This window comes from Schistocerca nitens, chromosome 9 (assembly GCF_023898315.1).
Source record: "Schistocerca nitens isolate TAMUIC-IGC-003100 chromosome 9, iqSchNite1.1, whole genome shotgun sequence".
NCBI classification, from domain to species: domain Eukaryota; kingdom Metazoa; phylum Arthropoda; class Insecta; order Orthoptera; family Acrididae; genus Schistocerca; species Schistocerca nitens.
Window position 1 is genome coordinate 13,822,649 of NC_064622.1, and position 22,238 is coordinate 13,844,886.

The 22,238-nt window shown below is 43.9% G+C and overlaps 1 protein-coding gene across 2 annotated transcripts in view; it reads left to right on the forward strand.

Annotated features, from left to right (window-relative positions):
* The window catches only part of LOC126202985 (myrosinase 1-like), a 485,330-nt gene that overhangs the window by 162,693 nt on the left and 300,399 nt on the right, over nt 1–22,238 (forward strand). Inside the window, exon 1 of one of the 2 annotated variants that reach the window (XM_049937175.1) lies at nt 18,699–18,814. The exons of the other annotated variant lie outside the window; for it this stretch is intronic. The gene's annotated coding sequence lies outside the window, so the exon portion shown is untranslated. Of the gene's footprint in view, nt 1–18,698; nt 18,815–22,238 lie in introns of those variants that run through there. 2 annotated transcript variants of the gene reach the window in all.

The following is a 22,238-nucleotide window of genomic DNA, read 5'->3' on the forward strand; positions in this document are numbered from 1 at the left end:
CAGACGTACAGGTAGAAACGTGAGAGGAGCGTACATCGACATCTACGTCTACCCTTTACGGGGTACCTTACGGTATGTGGCAGAGAGCACTGTTCCTTGCCCCCCTTTCGCGTTCCAGTCGTGTGCAGCTTTCAGTAAGAACTTCTGTCTCTAATCCTCAGTGTGATTTGTAATCTAACTTCACCTTCATGGTCTTTTCGCGTGATAGAAGCACAGCGGATAGAAGGTCAGTCACCTCGAGGAGACATCTCGCTAATAGCGCAGCCTCTAGTTGTGTATTTCGAGGTTTCGACCACTATTCCAAGCACTGTGGGATTACGATCAGGTGATTTAGCGGACCAGTCGAGGCGTCACAGAGGGGCTCGAGACTTTGTGAACCGGGATTGTGCCGCGCTGTGAACGCGGACGTTCTCCTGTTGGAAGACGCGAGAGTTTCCACTGCATTGTCATCATGGAAATGGGCAACAAACACTAACCTCGAGGCAGTGGGTCCGCAGCATGTTACCAGTAACGTCTTCAAAACATCACAGAACCACCTCCGGCCCTGAACCGAACCTTCCACACACTACGTATTAACCGCCTCACTGTGGCGTCGGTTCGCTCGACGCCTTGCTTTCGGAAAGAGCTGAGGTCGCGACTACATTACACTACACTACACTACACTACATCACACTAGCCGCCTGCAGTATGCTGTGTGGAGGTGTGCAGCTTTATAAGCCGTGGCGAGTGACGGCCTCGTGCGTTGCACCCGGCTGCTGTTGTCCATTGCCTCCACTTCCCGTCGCAGTCCTGCCTCGAAAACGAGTCTGACCTTCATTCCCTGACATCGGCAGTTCCTGCTGGGTTTGAGGTCGCTATTTTATATATTTTAATTATTTATTTAACCCGATCTGATAAGGACCATCAGGCCCTCTCTTGCATCTGACCAGGGTTTCACACATATAGTATATAGTACATAATGGTTACCCAAGAAAATATCGATTTTATCATCACACTGGTGTTAAAACCATTTGAGTCTCTGCAGTGTCAGTGTGAGTAAACTATACTGACTATACACTGACAAAGTTAATACTGGCATTATTTTGTACTATTGCAGATGCAGCTACTAATAGTGATAACAGAAATATTATTATTAACAATAATAATAATAATAATAATAATTGTGACATTGATAACACTGGTAGTATCAGATAAAAGAATAATTTGTAGATCTACAAAATAGATGTTTTCTGATATAAAGAGGTCTGGGAAAGAGAAATTTAAGGAGAATAAATAGGCTAAGAATACTGGGAAATGAGAGAGATCAGGTTGGAGAGAGGAATGTACAAGGGTAGCGATTGCGCACCGGGACAGTGGTAATCCTTATTGTTCCTTTATTAGTTACGTCATTACCTGTCTTCCGAAGTTGGAGATGTTACTTAGTTCTCTAATATATTGCGTAAGGTTGCTCCGGAGTCGGGTTCCTGATACTTAGGACTTCGAGAAGGTGTCTGTACGATGGGGTGCAACAAAAAAGGATTTTGTTCTAATGGGAAGGACTGTTTCTGCCGTGTTGTTAAAGCAAGAGCTAGAGATATGAGGGCCAGTGTTCATTGGTAAGACAGAGGCTGTGGAAATGGTTCAAATGGTTTAAATGGCTCTGAACACTATGGGACTTAACATCTTAGGTCATCAGTCCCCTAGAACTTAGAACTACTTAAACCTAACTAACCTAAGGACATCACACAACACCCAGCCATCACGAGGCAGAGAAGATCCCTGACCCCACCGGGAATCGAACCCGGGAACCCGGGCGTGGGAAGCGAGAACGCTACCGCACGAGGCTGTGGAAATCTCTGCGCTTTTCTGTGCGCAGCCAGGATAGCCGTTCATGTGATGCGGAAGTGTGAACGAAGAGTCAAACATCACGGATGTGACGAAGACAGGCATTTATAACCAGTTCCAGGAGCCGTGAGATTTCCTGAGAAAGGCGTTGCAGGTTAAGATCGCTGTAATTAATAGCTGGAAGTATCAGTGTTTCTACAAGTTTCTTTCTCTGGTCAAGAGGGAATAGGTAGGAGTTAAGTTCCTCTGGAACCAAACTGCTAAGGGCATCGGTCCCTAGGCTTATACACTACTTAATCTAACTTGCACTAAGGACAACACACACGTCCATACCCGAGGGAGGACTCGAACCTGCGACGGGGCTACCCCGCGCGGCTGGAGGGAATAAGTTTTTACATTTTTCTGGCTATGGAATGATGATGATGATGCCTGCCTGCACATTACCGTTACATGCTCAGTACAATTTACATTTTCATCTGTTATTATTCCTAGACTCTTTGTTGAAGTTGATATTTGTCCCATTTAGGATTAGAGATGGTAGATATTACCGAAATTTCGGACTACTGAGCCTAGATTGACCAATCAGTACTGCTTGTGTTTTGGATGGCTCGAGCTTTAACCCTGTATCCTGCGCCCATTTTGATACTGTACACAGGTCGGTGTTGAGATTCTGGATACCTGTCTTCAGATTTATAGGTTTTTTACTTAGATACAGTTGGAGGTCATCAGCGTACATGTGGTGTTTGCAATAGGACAACACTGATGACACATCATTTACGTACAATGACAAGAGTGTCGGACCTAATACCGAACCCTGGGGAACTCCTGATACTACCTGCCTCCACTTTGACTTTATGACGCCGGAAATGACGCATTCCCGACGAGACGTCAGGTACGAGTAAACCAACTGCACTCCATGTGGCGAGAAATTTAGGCTGCTGAGTTTAGCGAGTGAATTGTTATAGGCGACGGTGTCAGAGGCTTTGCTGAAGTCCGAGGTGCACGTTATAGTTGCCCCTTGCACATCCACGGCAAGCCTCGGGTGGTCTGTTACCTTTATTAGAGCAGATGATGTACTGCGACGTTTACGGAAATCTGATTGGTATTCATTTTGTAGCTTGTTTGTAATTAGGTAGTTTGTTAGCTGGTCGTGGATTTTTTGTAAGGGTCTTGACAGTACAGGAAGATTGACAATAGATCGATAGTCAAAGGGTGCTGAGACAGTGTCCTCTTTAGGCAATCGCTTAACTGGTCCGTGTTTCAAGGCATCAGGGGAAGGCGTGACAATCGCCTCTGCTTCCTGTCGGCTAGGATCTTTTAACGGCCAACGTTGCAAGTCCGTGTTAAGTGGCTGCGAATGGTACACCATTACTCGTAGGCACCGTGGAGAGTCCGCGTTGACACGCCAACAAATAAACTGCGAACCTAGTTCACGCCGCGGTGCTCAGTGCAGTGACATTCCGTTTAAGGAGATATTGACTTATTGTAGAGTTTCCTTTAGTTTTGGTGCAGTCACTTTTTATGACACAATAGTTACTGGTGTAAGTAGGCTGTTTATGTGTTTGTATGCTGGCGGCGCTATGTAGCTCTGTATTAAATCTCTGACTGCGCTGTGCGCACTCTGTAAGAGACTCTCTGTGGCTGGTCGGTCTTGCAGTTGGAGGTGAACAGCCAGCAGTGATGGAAGTTGGGAGTGAGTAGTCAGCACTGATGGAGGTTGTAATGGTACTTGAATTACGTAACCATTACGGCACCTCATCTGAACCTCTCGATACCAGTAATATTCTACTGTGTTTCCGTAAAGTAGTTAACATATTTCTGAGACAGCCTTCAGATTTGATTTCATTAATCTAGAGGTACTTTGATACATCGATATGTTTGTATTGTAGTGATATTATTCTTATGTGTATTCTTTCTTTTGTCACTATGACCTTTGACGTATTTTGTAACTCTTGATTTTTGGGCGCGAAAGCAGTTAGTTAGAGTCGGACCTTGAGAAAGTCAAGTCTTGGACGTCATGTTGGAAAGACACACATTGTAGCCAGTTTATAAAATGTGAACTTTAACAGTGAGGAAGATGTTTTCAGGTATGTTTTGTATTGTGAAGTGATGCTTTGTGTGTTACGTGCCATTGCAACAAAAGCAATAAAAAAGAAGTGCTGATTACTTTTTTTACATCACCATTGTGCTAACTTTCAAAGGTTGAATCTTCAAGAATGGTTTGTGAAACACATCTATAAAACTTTTGAATATAGCAGAATAAAACGTAGGCCTCTTTGCATCCGAGCTTGGAATCACCACCACCTAGATTTTCGACGATTGAGCCATGATTTTACAACGAGACCAGCGTGGGAAACACGAAAAGATGAGTGCCTAGTTTATTCATTATTACATGAAATGACTTTATTAACTGTGCTCTAATGACACCTGCCACATAATAACTTTGTCGTTGCCCGAAAATGCAGTATTGAGCAGCGTGAGCAACACCGCAATCATTATTAAATTTTGACCTTTGTTCTGGTAGGGTTGTTAGAAGGTTAGAGGTTAATAATTATCAGTGTTGGGGGTTTGCAGTATTAGCGCGAGCGGACGGCCTGGACGTGTGCGACTTGGAGATGGAATATTATTCATGATTATATAATTTTGGGAACTGAAAGTCACGGAAGGTTACATGTTTTTTGAACTGGCTGTCACATTGTCAAGGTAAAAAAATATATTGTTTGCTTTGCAACAAAATGTTTCCTTTGCTAACCATATACCTATTAGTAGTTAGAGCCTTCGATAGTTAGAATCTTTTATTTAGCTGGCTGTATTGGCGCTTGCTGTATTGCAGTAGTTCATGTAATGAAGATTTTTGTGAGGTAAGTGACTTATGGAATGTATAGGTTGTTCTCAGGATTTCTTCTTATTCAGGGCAATTCTTTTGAGTTAATTTCAAAGCAGTCAGCTCGCGTTACAGTTGAATATTGTGGGTAATTAATATATTGGAAAAGTTTGAGTTCTGTTAGTCAGGGCAAATTCTGTATATCAGTACTATAATGACAAAGACTAGCAAAGTGACACTTGCATTTAATTTCACTCAGCAATATAAGCAGAAAAATTAAATAAAGAAGTTTCATTGTTTTCTGCCATAATCCTGATCTTCAGACGCTACACTAGGATCTAATAGAAAGCTTGTATTAAGACCTCGGAAAAAGTAAAATTATTTTCACTACGTCCGAAACGTCCTGACAGATTGAGACTGTGTACCCGACCGGGAATCGAATGTGCGACCTACTGCGCCTACTTGCGAAATAAGTACTGTGCAGTTAAAATACACGTGACTTGTACTTTGGGCGGAACAGACTAAACGTAATATCAAAAATCATTGAATTATACTTAGACTTAACTACTTGTATCTTTCTTGCCCTGCGCCCTCTATAAGATTTGTGAAAACCGAACAATATGACAAATTTGAAATAATAGTTAAATCAGTTATTCGAAAAATGTGAAAACAGAGCGCCGGTCGTTGAAGCAGTAAAACCGTACCTAAGGGACTCCGGAAAGCCCTATATTCCCAATGTTAAAACATCGCTTACAAATTACTCGTTTTCTCAGAACGTATTTGAGCTAGGAAGTTGAAATTTTTACAGATTATCTGTTGGGAGTATTGGCTACAACTTAACACAGGAATTTTTAAACATTTGAATTCGGTTGTTAGAGATTAATTTTTTCTATTGTAATGAAAATTCACTACTTTTTTGTGCCATTTTTCTTGATAAATTCAGCAATACACAGGTTTTTGATAAGTTTGTTTTAAGTTACGCAGAAAGGACTGTGGAACATTGCCTGAAAATTTCAAGCAAATTGGTTTCGTACATCCCGAGAAAACATGTAATTTGTATGAAAACATAAAACATATGGGATTCGTACGACAAAATTTGGGTTACATTTTTAGTGCGTTCCAGGTCCATAAGACGAATTATCTACGTCTTCTGCAAACGTTCCCTCCAACTTCCTCTTTGTCCTCCGCCTGTTCACTCTGGTTTGTATTTCTAGGCTATTTACAGCCCTGTCAGCAACCTGAAGACGTTCCTTGTATAAAGCAAGCATCGTTCGTACCATGTAGAAACCTGTCTTCATTCCCTTATTTCGAAATACTTTGCAGCTTACAACGTTGCCGTGACTGAAAGTAGCAACAGCATCAAACACACCAAAGTGATGTGTTTCTACTCCAACACACACAGTCTTGGGGATTCTTCACCATTTAACACTATTTACGTTTTTATTGGGGTTTTGAGTTTTTACATGAACCCTCTTAACCAACTCAACAGTTCAGGTGCTGCTAAGTCTCGGAAAACAGGTTTTACCACCTCCATTACCGCATCAGGCAGATTATGTTTATGAGTGTACACTTGATCAGTTAGCAGTCCCTTGTTGTACTTACGCCGACTGTTTTCTCCTTTGGGACACACGTAGTGATAAAGACTTTCATCGGTTGAAAAAGTATGGAAGAAAAGAGCTCAAACAGCCTTTTCATTTCATGGGCACTGTCTGTGTTTTGCCTAATATCCATTGCGTAATAGTTCTGTATTTTGTCAATTACACTGTCAGTTAACCTTCCCTTCCCATCGAACCGTACACCTTCACTGAGTTTTTGTCTTTTGTACGAAGCGTTCAGTCGCCAAAGTCTTTATCCCATTCGTTTCTGTACTTGTCCAATACACTAAAATTTCTGCGCTACGACTTCATCTCCGTAGGGCTTCAGTTCTTGAATATGTTTGAATCTTTTAGAATTACCGTCATCAAGGTAGTTCACATATCGCACTTTATCACATGCGACAGAACGCTGAAATATACTAGCAACACCAGCCACTGCCATTCCTCCATTAACCACTATAGTTAGCTGTGCAATTATTTTCATGTGTACCTTTATTTTTCTGTGGACACCTGCGATATTTATATAGTACTGCTACATCTAAAACATTCCCTGTATACGTACTGGTGGCAGGTACTACACCATGAAGAGATGTCTGTCACTGTTTATGCCAACTACCATGGAATGCTGCAGCCAAGTCTCTGTTATCACTGTTTCCTATTACTACCTCTTCCACAGCTTTTTCCACAGATTCTAGGCAGGCATCTTCTACTTTAGACCCTATAAATCTATTATAGTTCGTAAACTTGGTTGGGGGATTTGGAAGATTCACCATGCCACAGAAAACTGTGGTGTCACCGCCAGACACCACACTTGCTAGGTGGTAGCCTTTAAATCGGCCGCGGTCCGTTAGTATACGTCGGACCCGCGTGTCGCCACTATCAGTGATTGCAGACCGAGCGCCGCCACACGGCAGGTCTAGTCTAGAGAGACTCCCTAGCACTCGCCCCAGTTTTACAACCGACTTTGCTAGCGATGCTTCACTGACTACATACGCTCTCATTTGCAGAGACGACAGTTTAGCATAGCCTTCAGCTACGTCATTTGCTACGACCTAGCAAGGCGCCATATTCTTCAAGAATGTATTCTGAACTGATAATATTGTGAATCATGTACCGTCAAGAGCGACGTTCATCATTAATGGATTAAAGTTAAGTATCAAACTAATTACGTCCGCTTTCTGAATTCTAATTCCTTGTCATGTTCCAGACCTCACGTCAGTATAGTTCTTCCCTCCTCACGCCAGCCTGCGTGAGCTGAAACGCGTGCATTTCGGCCTCCTCTAGTAACACGGTGTTGGCTCTCTTCTGCCAACCCAACAAAAACTCCACCTGCAGTAGCACCCTTATCAGTTATACGCAAGGCATAAACAAATCTAATGTTGTGTTCATGGATTTTGCTACCATTTTCTTCATTTGGAGTTAATGCAACACCGTTGTAAAAGGTGGTCATGTGATTTTTTTTAATGGGGAGTTCTATACCAACTTCACTACACTAAATACATCTTACACAGTTTTGCAAAAATTCTGTCGAGAACGGGTGTATCAAATATTTCATCCACATCCGATTCGCCCATGAAACATTCATACTTTTCACTAACTGAATCAAGTTTCCTTTCTCATTTTCATTGCAATTGGCAAGTGTACCAGCAATGTTACGTTCAAACAGTTGGTTATCATACCTTTATCTTTCCGACATTACTCATTTTCTTAAAAGCCTTCAGAGGGTTTCTAATCACTTCATGTTTACCCACGATTATCCTTCAACAAAACAGATACTTCAATGAACGGAATTCACTCCCCCGCTGCTGGCTGGCACTCCTGTTTCACTGTGGCGCTGTACTGCACAGTGCTATGCTGCGTCTCAGGGAGTCCCCTCTCCGTCTTCAGCTGCTGGAGCCGACATCCAGGAGGCAGCGGCTGGACTCTCTCACCTGAATAGGTCGCCGCAAATATTAAAATACGCGTCTGCTGTGAACTCGTTCTGCTCACAGAGGATTTGTCCCGTTTATTTCTGTTTCCTAATAATGTATCTACAATTCTTCTAAAATAACTAACCGTTTATTTTTTCATCTTTCTGTAACATTTGTAGTTGTTCGACAGTGTCACCAATATTATCTCCCTGCTTTAGAATAAATAAGCGTAATACTGTTTTGTTGCTGCCGTAGGTGTGCTCCTTAAATCACAGATCAAAGGACCTGGTCTCTGGCCGATACAGCTTTTTTGCTAGTCACGGCACGATATTTTATAGACCCTGATTTCCCATGACTTTCATTGTTATGTGGCAAGCTATGACGCACTCGTGATTTATATTACGCAATGTCCCGAAGGCATTTTTGACCCTATTTCTCCGAAATATGTGCACACTTTTATCTGATTTTTTGCCTGTACACTTCGTAGAAGCCTACTTCACCTTACAGGATGCCGTCAATACATATGGCTTATTTCTCTTCTTTACACTCTCGTTAATTTTGGTACATGAGGTTTTCACTATTTCCGAGTCATATTTATTTCCAACGACGATCTGTCTTAATACGCCTAATTCTTTCTTCGTCTTGGCGTAATGGAAGCCATGTTATTCTACGTACGACAGAGTAAAAGAATGGTTGTTGCTGGCGCAGAGGATGATTGTCAATACATCTGCATCTACATCTACATCCATACTCCGCAAGCCAACTGACGGTGTGTGGCGGAGGGTACCTTGAGTACCTTTATCGGTTCTCCCTTCTGTTTCAGTCTCGTATTGTTCGTGGAAAGGAGGATTGTTCGTATGCCTGTGTGTGAGCTCTAATCTCTCTCATTTTATCCTCATGCTCTCTTCGCGAGATATACGTAGGAGGGAGCAATATACTGCTTGACTCCTCGGTGAAGGAATGTTCTCGAAACTTCAACAAAAGCCCGTACCGAGCTACTGAGCGTCTCTCTTGCAGAGTCTTCCACTGGAGTTTATCTATCATCTCCGTAACGCTTTCGCGATTACTAAATGAACCTGTAACGAAGCGCGCTGCTCTCCGTTGGATCACCTCTCTCTCTCCCATCAACCCTATCTGGTACGGATCCCACACTGGTGAGCAGTATTCAAGCAGTGGGCGAACAAGTGTACTGTAACCTACTTCCTTTGTTTTCGGATTGCATTAGGACTCTTCCAATGAATCTCAGTGTGGCATCTGCTTTACTGACGATCAACTTTATATGATCATTCCATTTTAAATCACTCCTAATGCGTACTCCCAGATAATTTATGGAATTAACTGCTTCCAGTTGCTGACCTGCTATATTGTAGCTAAATGATAAGGGATCTTTCTTTCTGTGTATTCGCAGAACATTACACTTGTCTACTTTGAGATTCAATTGCCATTCGCTGCACCATGCCTTAATTCGCTGCAGATCCTCCTGCATTTCAGTACAATGTTCCATTGTTACAACCGCTCGACATACTACAGCATCATCCGCAAAAAGGCTCAGTGAACTTACGATGTGATCCACAAGGTTATTTGTATGTATTGTGAATAGCAACGGTCCTACGACACTCCCCTGCGGCACACCTGAAATCACTCTTACATCGGAAGACTTCTCTCCATTGAGAATGACATGCTGCGTACTGCTATCTAGGAACTCCTCAATCCAATCACACAACTGGTCTGATAGTCCATATGCTCTTACTTTGTTCATTAAACGACTGTGGGGAACTGTATCGAACACCTTGCGGAAGTCAAGAAACACGGCATCTACCTGGGAACCCGTGTCTATGGCCCTCTGAGTCTCGTGGACGAATAGCGCGAGCTGGGTTTCACACGACCGTCTTTTTCGAAACCCATGCTGATTCCTACAGAGTAGATACAGAGATCAGCCCTCGGAACTATGTACCACAAGGATTGCGCCTTTCTTGTTTTTGTCGTCTTGTCCTTAGTCTCTTTTAAGTATGATTTCAATGCTCCAGCGACCTGTACACCATTATTATATTTTTAAAATACCGACGTAACTATTATTGTAAACTTGCTAACCACACGACTTGTCCTGGTATGTACTTATTGCAGTGTTCTGTTAGTGCATGTGCTCCTCCTCGCCTCTCTCTGTCCATCTCTTCCTCCTCCTCCATCTGTCCCTCTATCTCCCTCTCCTCCTGTTTCTCTCCATCTCCTCCTCCCCCTATAACTATCTCCTCCTGGGCCTCCCTGTGTCCACCTTCTCTTCCCCTCTCCCTGTCCATCTCCTGCCCTTTCCTTTCTGTGTGTATTTCCTCCTCCTCCTCCGTTTCTCTGTATCTTTCTCCCCCTGTCTCTGTCCATCACCTCCATCTACTCCTTGTCCTCCCATCTCTGTCGACGTTATCGCAGACACTCCAATACGAGGCGGGTGGTTCTTGCCCGTAAACTATTTCTTTCCCCAGATATGATTGAAACGGTTCCAGGGGTTTTTGAATCACTTTCTTATCCGTCCCTTTGCCCGCATACGCACATGTGAAATTATATTTCACAACTGTTTAACATCTCACGCCTATTTGTACACATATTTCACCTGTGTATTTAGCAAATTTCGCCCTGTAGTTCCGTTTTTAGTCAGCTCAATCTTTATGACATGTCTCCTCAACTGTATGCTCCACGATGATATAATTTTGGAGGTACATCCAGTGGTGTATCTGCGTACTGTCTGCGAAATGGAGTGCGAATAAAATTAGTAACAAAGAACTAATAAATGTAAATGTCTTGCATTATGCGGTAGTTTATTACGCATCTCAGTGTTTGAGTCATATACCCTAAACTAAGTGTCGTACAGTGATGCAATTTTTCTGGTACATTCAGTGGAATGCGTGAATACTGTCTGAAAAATGTGTCGCGAATATAGTTAGTAGTAAAGTAATAATAAATTTAAACATGATGCCTCGTGTGACAGTTCAAAGGATTGAAAAACGATCTTTTTTCCTTTCTTAATTTTGTGGGAGTCGTCAGTGACAGAAAAGTGTCGTAAAGGTTTGAAATTATGTTTACAGTTTGTTGCAAGTCTCTAAGCCCGTCTGTTGTGTACATAGTCCCGCGTAGTCAGCGCGTACACAACTTTCCCACTAGAGCGCGCCCCACTAAGCACAACAGCGCAGGCGCAGCGCTCGTCCGTCTCCGCACTACGAGATGGCGCTGCCTTAGAGACGGACCAAATTCTGCTTCCGCCGATCCGCGTATTAATATGTAATGCAGCCAATGAGATTGCTGCTAACGTAGAACCTTTTCTCCTCGCGGATCACACTCGCGCAGTGATACCTGAACGTGCGAGGTATTATAACGAGTGTCCAGACCTCCGATTAGTGAGTCTGCATTTTCTGCACCAGTCGGTACCAGTCTGGATTAGTCTGTACCAGTCTGTACCAGTCTGCATCAGTCTGCACCAGTCTGTACCAGTCTATAGTCAAGTTTCAGTCTGCACCTAATAAGATTACCATATTCCTGTACATAGCCATGAAGATAAATGTATAGACACTTTTGTCAAGTATCAGAGATGTATGTGAGAATAAGATTAACGTACCAATACCAAAGGAACTTCAGATTGTCAATTGTAAATAGCATCCAGAACCAATTTAAGTAATTTTTATGCTTGTTATTATTTTAATAAATGTGTGTGAAAATTAATCAAGTTCTGTTTAAAATGGGTCACCGTCAATCTGCTACTCTAAGCGTGCAAGTGGCATTTCTATCGTCTGACCTAACGGCACAAGATAAACACGCCACGATAAGACCACGAGATATATTGCTGATACTCGCCTACTTCGTTAGAGCGACAAGTCAAATAATCTGATGGTGTGTGTACCGAAGGTCTTACAGTACGCATACCACACCGTCATTGTCAAATACTGTATGACTGAGGTATGGGTAGTCCAGCGTCGTGAGCTACAGTGCTTTCTCAAGCCTACCCCCACACCTTTGATAGATGGGTGGTTGTTATCCCCATAGTGGTTGTTTGCAGACAGCAAGTAAAGATCTGTCAGATAGAGGAAGTGCGCATGCAACGCAAAGAGTAGGGAAATCTGATTTTCGTTATTATGTTTAGTTTGACATCGCGTGAACGCTTTCTCACCACAGAGGTACGATTCACGTTTATTTTGAGCCACGAACAGTCGCAGTACGTCCCAAGTTAAAGCCGCCGTCCGGCACACAGTTTTAATCTGCCAGGAAGTTTCAAATCTACTAAAAATATTGTTATTTTTTCGGATCGTAGTACAAGGTTTTTATTTGTTCCTCTTGTAGCATCTGAAGATGGCCATTGTGGACCGAAAGCGGTTATGGCTGTCTCACAAGAAGTGACTGTGCCAAAAATAAACAAAAACTGACATAACTCCTTTCTGCCATTATGTCACGTCGGCCCGAGTTACCGGTCTGACTGCAGGCAGCCACGTCTTACGTCATCGGCGGGGCGCTACAGGACCGGCCGGCCGGCACCTGTTCTGCGTCACTCCGCAGCGACCGGTTCCCGTGTCTGCGGCGGTCAGCCGGCATGGCACAAGAGTGTTCTAGGAATGTACGGTCTCGGAATTTTGACAGTAAACCGGACTGCGATGATGATGATGATGATGTTTGATTCGTGGGGCGCTCAACTGCGGGGTTATCAGCGCCCGTACAAAGTCCCAATTCTTACGCAGTCCAATTTTTTCACAATCCAATCTAGCCACTGTCCCAGATGATGATGATGATGATGATGATGATGATGATGATGATTATGATTACGATTGTGATGATTATGATGATGATTATGATTATGATGATGGTTATTATGATGACGAAATGATGAGGCCAACACACCCAGTTCCCGGGCAGAGAAAAATCCCCAGCAGCGAGTGGCAACTGACCCTTACATAGACAAATGTAATGTATTGTGAATACATAGAAAGAAGGATCCGTTATTATATGATTATATGATAGCGGAACAAACACTGGTAGCAGTCACTTCTGTAAAATATCTGGGAGTACGCGTACGGAACGATTTTAAGTCGAATGATCATATAAAATTAATTGTTGGTAAGGCGGGTACCAGGTTGAGATTCATTGGGAGAGTCCATAGAAGATGTAGTCCATCAACAAAGGAGGTGGCTTACAAAACACTCGTTCGAGCTATACTTGCGTATTGCTCATCAGTGTGGGATCCGTACCAGGTCGGGTTGGCAGAGGAGATAGAGAAGATCCAAAGAACAGCGGCGCGTTTCGTCACAGGGTTATTTGGTAAGCGTGATAGCGTTACGGAGATGTTTAGCAAACAAGTGGCAGACTCTGCAAGAGAGGCGCCCTGCATCGCGGTGTAGCTCGCTGTCCAGGTTTCGAGAGGGTGTGTTTCTGGATGAGGTATCGAATATATTGCTTCCCCCTACTTATACCTCCCGAGGAGATCACGAATGTGAAATTAGAGAGATTCGAGCGCGCACGGAGGCTTTCCGGCAGTCGTTCTTCCCGCGAACCGTACGCAGCTGGAACAGGAAAGGGAGGTAATGACAGTGGCACGTAAAGTGCCGTCGGCGACACACCGTTGGGTGGCTTGCGGAGTATAAATGTAGATGTAGATGAACCCGGCCGAGAATCGAACCCAGGACCCCGTGATCCAGCGGCAGCAACACTGGCCAGTAGTCCACGAGCTGCGGGCCCGGACTGCGGTCAACGGCGGCTCTGTCGTAGCGCCAGTCCGTTGTAGTTGTAGGAGCGCGGCGGTTATCGCCTTCGTCGATACCAGAGTGGGCGAGGACACAAAATCGCTAATGTTAGTGGCTTTAGCACTATACGGGGTGATTCAGAAGTAGCTGTACACACACTTCGTGGATGTAATGTATGTACCAAAATAAGAGTAAAATTTTGAGTAAAGTTTTGTCTGAAACTGCGTTATTTGAGTTGCGACGCGTAACGTAATTTGTGGTGGGGATTAGGTCATAGGCCAGCAGTGGCTTTTGACGTGTCGTGTTTGTCTGCATATCGACTGGTGTTGCTGCTCGTTTGATTCTGGCACGAAATGCTTGTGTTTAGTTGACTTCTGTGTGGTCCATTGTACTGTACGGTGCTGTTGCAGCGTAGCGGGACCACACGTATTACGTACACTCACTGTGTAAGTAGTTCGTCGACTGAAGTCGCCGTGCTCGGTACGACGGCGTATCCAGACGGTGAATACGCGGATATGACCGTCCTTTACGATGCAGCAGAGGGCTATGCGCGAACAGCGAGACGACGATGTATGGAAATGCTTCTAAACACAAGAGTACCAAACCATAAGGCTTTGACTGCTGTGGGCAGGCGTTGAAGGAAATATGGCGTTCGTAGTGCACCACGGGTAGGTCGGCCTCAACTGGTTGGAGTCGGTGTTGAGAACATCCTAGAAGTGGTAGACGGAGATCCGCCCGTAAGTATCCGCCATGTAAGTGCCGCTGTAGGGGTTCCTCAATCAACTCTATGGCGGCTTCTTCGGAGACAGAAATTCAATCCCTTTCACCTGTAGAAGCTACAGGCGGTGACACCTGCCCTAGGCTGCAACAGCATCGTAGAGTGCAACAGACCAGACGGAACTCAACTAAACACAAGCATTTCGTGCCAGAGTCAAACGAGCAGTGTACTGGGGTGTACAAAGCAACACCAGTCGATATGCAGGCAAACACGACACGTCACAAGTCGCTACTGGCTCGTTACCCGTGCGGTTATCGTGAACGGCCACAATATGCAAGTGTGTGTGTGTGTGTGTGTGTGTGTGTGTGTGTGTGTGTGTGTGTGTGTGTGTGAGAGAGAATGAACGCGTAACTACAGTATGAGGATATCAACATCGTTTTGCACTCAACAGTTGGTGTGGTACAGTGGACGGTCAGTTATTTCACAGTACCTGACTTGTGGGGTGTATCGGTAGCTTTTGGAACATGAACTGGGTGGCCTGCTTCATGGTGTCGCACTCGCTGCACGAACCAGCTCATGGTTTACACACGGCGGTGACCCTGCACGTTTAAATGTGGAGGCAAAAGGGTACTGCTGATCCCGATGAGTGGGCAGGTCGTGCTGCACCAGTTGCTTGGCCCCCCAGATCGCCGTATTTTGAGGGGACCACACCGTGGTTCAGGTCGAAAAATATGGATTTTCGGTTTTAATCACATTTCGATAGATTAAGGTTTTATTTAAGTACTCTGAAAAGGATTTTGCTGAAAAAATTCTTTTTCGAGCATTTAAAGAGCATTTTCCTACCACGTGTGTTTATGTGCCACGCCCACTTTTCTGTCACGCACTGTCAACTCTAACAAGGGGAGGCCGCCAATTGTAAAATTCAGATTCGATTCATATTGCGCATAATAAAAGCTCATAACCAGAGGTGTAATGTGGCAAAGCACCAAGATGCACTTCTCAGCCGTTGTCGAGAAAATCGACAGTTAAAAGAAACCGTTGAGGTGAAATACTCTCTACGATTTGTAACTTCCTACAGCGTCGTGGCGCAGCGGTAAGCGCTCGGGTTCGTAATCCGAAGGTCGCCGGGTCGAATCTCGCGCCATGCAACTCTTTTTTTAGTATTTGTTATTTGTAATTAATATATATATATAAAATTCCCGGCAATCAGTTGCAACAATTATGCATATAATAAGTTGTTGAAATTCATTTGTCGTGGAAAAACTGGCGACTTCGAACATGATTATGTTTTCTGCAAACAAAGTTGTATTTCACAAATGATATTAATTGTCTTCATGATGTTTACACGTGCAGTTAACGGAAGACGTAGAAACGATATTCCGAAACGAATACGTATAGTGTAAGTCAAACGTTCGAATTAGAGACCCCATGATATATATATATATATATGAATTACAAAAAACAAATACTAAAAAAAAAATTGCATGGCGCGAAATTCGATCCGGCGGCTTTGACTTGCGAACCCAAGCACTTACCGCTGCGCCACGACGCTATAGGAAGTTATACCTCGTAGAGAGTATTTCACCGCAACGGTTTCTATTAACTGTCGATTTTCTCGACAACGGCTGAGAAGTGCATCTTGGTGCTTTGCCACATTACACCTCTGGCCATGAGCTTTTATTATGCGCAGTATGAATCGAATCTGAATTTCACAATTGGCGGCCTCCCCTTGTAAGCCATATGGACATACCATTATTAGCAAAATAGAACGTGTAGGCCATGTTCAAAAACGTGTGGGAACAAGGCTGAGAAAACTGTTGATTTGAGAGGAAAAACACCAGAAGGTGGAAAATTGTTGACTGGACAGCGTCGGTTAACCATAACTGAAATAGAAAACTTGCAGGTATACTATAGGTACGGAATTAGGAGAAATAAAGAAAATCTGGAGGCAATGAAGAGAGATGTTTGGGCCATATTCTTCCGTAAGTCCTCTACTGATGATAAGCCATGTCATGGACTGTGTCCGTAAGGAGAAAATTCGTGGTGCAAATACAATAGGGCTCAGGCAACTAAAGAATCTTATTCTCACTAGCATTCTCTTCCTGTTGCTGTTATTACAGCAATTAAACCTATTTTCAGAGACTTGGATGATCCTGACCTTCTAAGGAAATGTCTGCATGGGCAGACACAGAACCCAAATGAATGTTTCAACGGCATAATTTGGAACCGCCTTCCTTAAAACTATATTTGTGGGCACGTATACAATGAAACTAGGAGTTGATGATACTGTTATTACATTCAATTGTGGTGATATTGGAATGTGTTGGGTACTGAAAAAGCTGGGAATTAATCCTGGTGAAAATATGATCACTGGGCTGCAACATTGCGATAAAACGAGGATAGCCGATGCTGACAGGTCTGCATCTAATATGGACAAGAAAGCAAGACAAACATCCAGCAAGGTGAAAAAGAAGCTGGAAGACCTGCTAGAGGCCAAAGAAACGCCATCATATGCAGCAGGACAGTTTTAATTAACTGTAAATAACAAATTTCAAAAGTTTTTTCTTGAAAGTCAATTTCCCGCAAACTCAAATTTTCAGTACATTTGCCCCATTATATCAGAAACTATCATAGATAAATGAATTAAATTTTCAGAGACTCTGCATAACATAAAAAATCCACCTCTGGTACTACATTCATTTATATTCCCCCATTAGGAAGTTCACAATGAAATATTCTCTGCAGAAACAACCTAATATTTTTTGTTAATTAATTTACAAAAAGTATTTCTTAAAAACTATAAAATTGATAAAGTAGATTTTAGTACAGTTGACTCCATTCGCATCGTGTAACATACAGTAATAATATTAAGGTCCTGCATCAAATAGTTTTTTCATAAATCGGTCAAATACTTGCCGAAATTAACACGGGTTAGATAGAGAGGGTGTGGTCCCCTCAACCCCTTGGACTTGTACCTTGGGGGCCATCTTAAGGAGCTCGTGTATGGCGTTGCAACTGAGAATGCAACACAACCACAGCAGCGAACTGAAAAATGGTTGCGCAGGTGTGCAGAATGAGGTGAACGGAGGCTGCAACATTCAGAGAGTGGTAAGGCGTCGTGGACGTCACAATCTTCGTCTACACGGACAGAATTTTGAAGGTGTCCGGGGTCAATGTGCAGGACGTAGTCGTGTTCAGCTTCGGTTCCCCTCGTGTCGTCGCTTTGGGAGAAGAATTAATTTTGTGTTGTTTGTGTCGCGCTTGTCATACCTACACTGCTACATGGCTCTGAAATAAAGCAGTTTTAAAAAAAAAGTTTACTAAACATTTTACGTTTATTCCGATGCATAAATTATCCTGTATGTGCAAATGTAGACTGGAACGGGAAGTGGCGGAAATGAGGATGCTGAGGTGGATGTGCGGGGTAAGAAGGAAGGACAGGGTTAGAAATGAATTTGTTAGAGGAGCTGTGAAAGTGGGACCCATGGGGAAAAAGATACAAGAGAGCAGACTAAGGTGGTACGGACACTTAGAGAGAAAAGGGGAAGAGTATATGGGAAACAGAGTTGAAGATATAAAGATTGAAGGAGCGAGAAGGAGAGGAAGACCGAAGATGAGGTGGAAGGATAAGATATCCGGGGACCTAAGGGGGAAAAGGATGGAAGAAGGAAGAGGCAATGGATAGAGAACTGTGGAGGAGAAGGATCCAGAAGAGCAACGCCGACGCTACGTGACGTGGGACAAGGCGACGATAAAGAAGAAGAAGAAGAAGAAGAAGAAGAAGAAGAAGAAGAAGGAGGAGGAGGAGGAGGAGGAGGAGACTGGAACGGGAAGGAACCTTGATAAGTGCAACGGTTAAAGTTACTCCCCGTCAATCACTCTGAAGCAATCCGCAGGGTAGTGATGTGGACGAAGCCGCGACACTTGCGCGCAGTGCGGAGTGTCGGGCGCACATACTGACGGCCGTGTCCTGCCTGCGCCGCTCCGACCTCTCAATGTGACCGACTGCTGACTGGCTGAGTGAGTGAGTGAGTGAGTGAGTGGGCGGCACGTGAGCGACTGCCGTCGGCCGTTTAGTCACCGCGTCGTGCCCCGTCATCACGGCCGCCGGCGGTCCGCCTGGGCAGCCGCGCCGCTCCAGCTCCAGTCGCGACCCACCGGCCGCCGGCGCTACACCTGCACAGCCCCCGCCTCCGCCCGCTCTCCAGGGCTGCTGCCGCAGCACACAGGTACGTCGCTCACCTGCCCCAGGGAGCTGGAGCGCCTCCACCCTGAACATAGCTACTGGCCAGCCGGTCCGTCTAGACCGCGTCCACACACCAGTATTCAGGCGAGAGATACAGCAGTCGCGCCTCCTATTTGCGCCAGTCACATTCTGCACTCGATCGACACTTCCGTCAACTTTTCATACTAGCGAACGCGTCAGTATCAAGAACTGAATGGCTCACTGAAACGAGAAATCCTAACAAAGTTCGTCGCGAGAAAATTAAGTTTTAAGTGAAACAACAAGTTTACTGTTACCAGTCACTGTTTGTTTATATCTACGACGCGTTTCAAAGGTTTGAACCTCCATCATCAGGTGGATTTACATTCGTTATTATGACATCTATGTGTGTGCTGTGTTACGATTTTGTCGAGGAACTGTCTGCACTATACAGTGCCCCAAGTTCCTTCAAAAAATCGTAACACACACACACACACACACACACACACACACACACACACACACGTCATGCTAACAAATGTAAATCGAACCTGGTGACTGTAGCTTAAACCCGTGAAACGCGTCATAGAGGTAATAAACAGTAAATGAATTTTATTCATAGTGCATGCTGTTGAACTCCTGACTGTTCCTTCATAGAGTTTAGAAAAAATTACCGCTACCAGTCTAGGCCACATCCCACATGTTTGTATGTAAACACAGTGTATTTCACGAGTGCACATCGTAATAGCGAAATATGCAGCTAAAATTTGTAAAACTGAAATATGGACGTGAAAATGATAAGTGTGCAACTAAATGAAAAACCTGTCACCACAGCGTAACTGTAATAATGATACTACATCTTTATTGATCTCCAACAATATAAACATGCACATAAATGTGTAAACACCTGAGGATTGGCGCAGGCCCGAAACCGCTCGTGTGACAAATAAATAACCTTTTATTGTGGCTGGTAGCTGAAACTTTTCTACACCCTGTAAATAAACAGCGACTGGTAACTGTAAAACTTGTTGTTTCATTTAACGTCAATAACAGTCACGGTAAATTCTAACCCAAAATTCTTCGAATTTAAAATTAAATTTTTCTAAATTCCAGCTATTAGCAGGCACGTAACTTTTGCATCTTTACATCTAGGGGTCATAGCAACGTTAAAGAAGCGTGGAAATACGCAAGATACTGTGTGACTTAATTGCAAAATTATTTATTGTTTCTTTTCACCTGTCAAATTTCTCACACGTAAGTACTGTGTCACGTGAAGATTTTTTAATTGAATTTTTTTTCCTACAACAGAGCTTCTTTCCATTACACAAAGAACACTAACGAAATAAACAAAATTTGAATGAAGCAAACTGCAAAACGTGTTTCTTTTGCAAATTTGTCTCCAAGTACACGCCGCAATTAAACTCCTCGATTTCAGAAGTATGTTCAGATTCTGATTCGTGATTTCTGTAGCACATTGGAAATGAGCGTTTGGCTTCATTGGACGTGAGGCCCCTTGCGGGGCAGATCCGGCCGCCTTGGTGCAGGTCTCACTACATTCGACGCTACAATGGGCGACATGCGCGCCGGATGGAGATCAAATGATGATGAAGACAACACAACACCCAGTCCCTGAGCGGAGAAAATCGCCGACCCACCCGGGAATCGGACACGAGGCCGTAGGACGGCAATCCGTCACGCTGACCACACAGCTACCGGGGCGGACTGTAGCACATTGATACACAGGAGCTGTAAATTTTAATGAAGGACTCAATATTGTAAATTTTAATGAAGGACGCAATACCGTCGTATATCGACTTTTTAATTGATCTGGCACGATCGTATTTCGTCGTGAAAATATTGTGTATCACAATGCGCTTTCCTATCCCCTTTTACAGACAAATTTTTTTCTTTTGGATGTTACGGAAGGAACTCTGCTGTTATATTGCACAGTCAAGTCTGTAAAACTGAACGTTTGTAGCTTCCCCATTCTACTGACAGTTACCTTTTTGCTACTATTTACTTTAGATTGAGTTCGTCATTTCTGAGACTAGCTACAGATTCCTTACTCTGCTTTTCTCTGCGGTTTAAGCCCATTGTCCAGGTGAGTCAACTAGTTGCGTTGTCCGTTTTAACACTTCTCTTACAGCGAAATCTGCTCGACGTAGCAACAACGTACGCCCTGGCAGAATAATCTCATCTTGCATTTCCTCACACCATCCGCAATCGACCGTCTGAAGGCAAGCCCCACTGCTAAAACTGTATGATTTTGGCCTCTCATCTCAAAACATTGGTCATTGTTACAGAGCATCACGGGAATCACTTTTCCAGAGGTGGGAAGTATACTCCTTTCCGGGGTTGCACAAAATTTCGTTCTCCAGTTTGTTCCATTTCTATAAATTCCTTTTTCTTCTTACATTTAGATTTACTACAATCATCAACTCTAACACTTGCGAAATTTGTCGTACTGCAGCCACTTCAAAGAATAAAGCTACCTTTCTTTGAGGCAACAATGCCGATACATGCTGTCTGTTGTGATGGGTCCTCCGATTCAAGCGTGGAGACATAGAAACGAAGCCCCAAAACCAAATGGTACGTCAACTTGGCGGAGAAAGTTACGAGCAACATATTCTGTGAACTGATCGAGGATGTAGACAGGATGTATGCAGCGTACTCAGTGTCGGCAAGAGAAGCAGAGTACGGCCGAAACTGGCAATGATTCTAACCATAGTTCTGCGATTGTGTCTAAAAGAAAATGAAGTGTGTATTTCCACCATCTGTCTTGTAAATTTGTCGAACATGCATCACAACTTAACGCCTATACGGAACAGCGCTGAATAAGGCGGCTTTGTGAGAGTTGTATTTAGCTAACACTTTCATTATCTGTTGGAGTAGGTGAAAGAAGGTAACTTAAATGTTACAATCATGTAAATGAAAAATGTTCAAATGTGTGTGAAATCTTATGGGACTTAACTCCTAAGGTCATCAGTTCCTAAGCTTACACACCACTTAACCTAAGTTATCCTAAGGACAAACGCACACGCACACGCACACGCACACGCACACGCACACGCACACGCACACGCACACGCACACGCACACGCACACGCACACGCACACGCACACGCACACGCACACGCACACGCACACGCACACGCACACGCACACGCACACGCACACGCACACGCACACGCACACGCACACCCATGCCCGAGGGAGGACTCGAACCAGCGACACAGTCCATGACTGCAGCGCCTGAGACCGCTCGGTTAATCCCGCGCGGCCAATCATGTAAATATATTTCCTACCCTTATCTTAAGTAAAAGAAACAGTATTGATCCTCTTTCCCCTTTCGGCTTGTTCCATTCGCATATATAGGGCGTAAAAAACTGCGCATACAAAATTTTGGATTGTTTAGAGGAGATGAAACGAAAACTTTTTATCTGACAAGC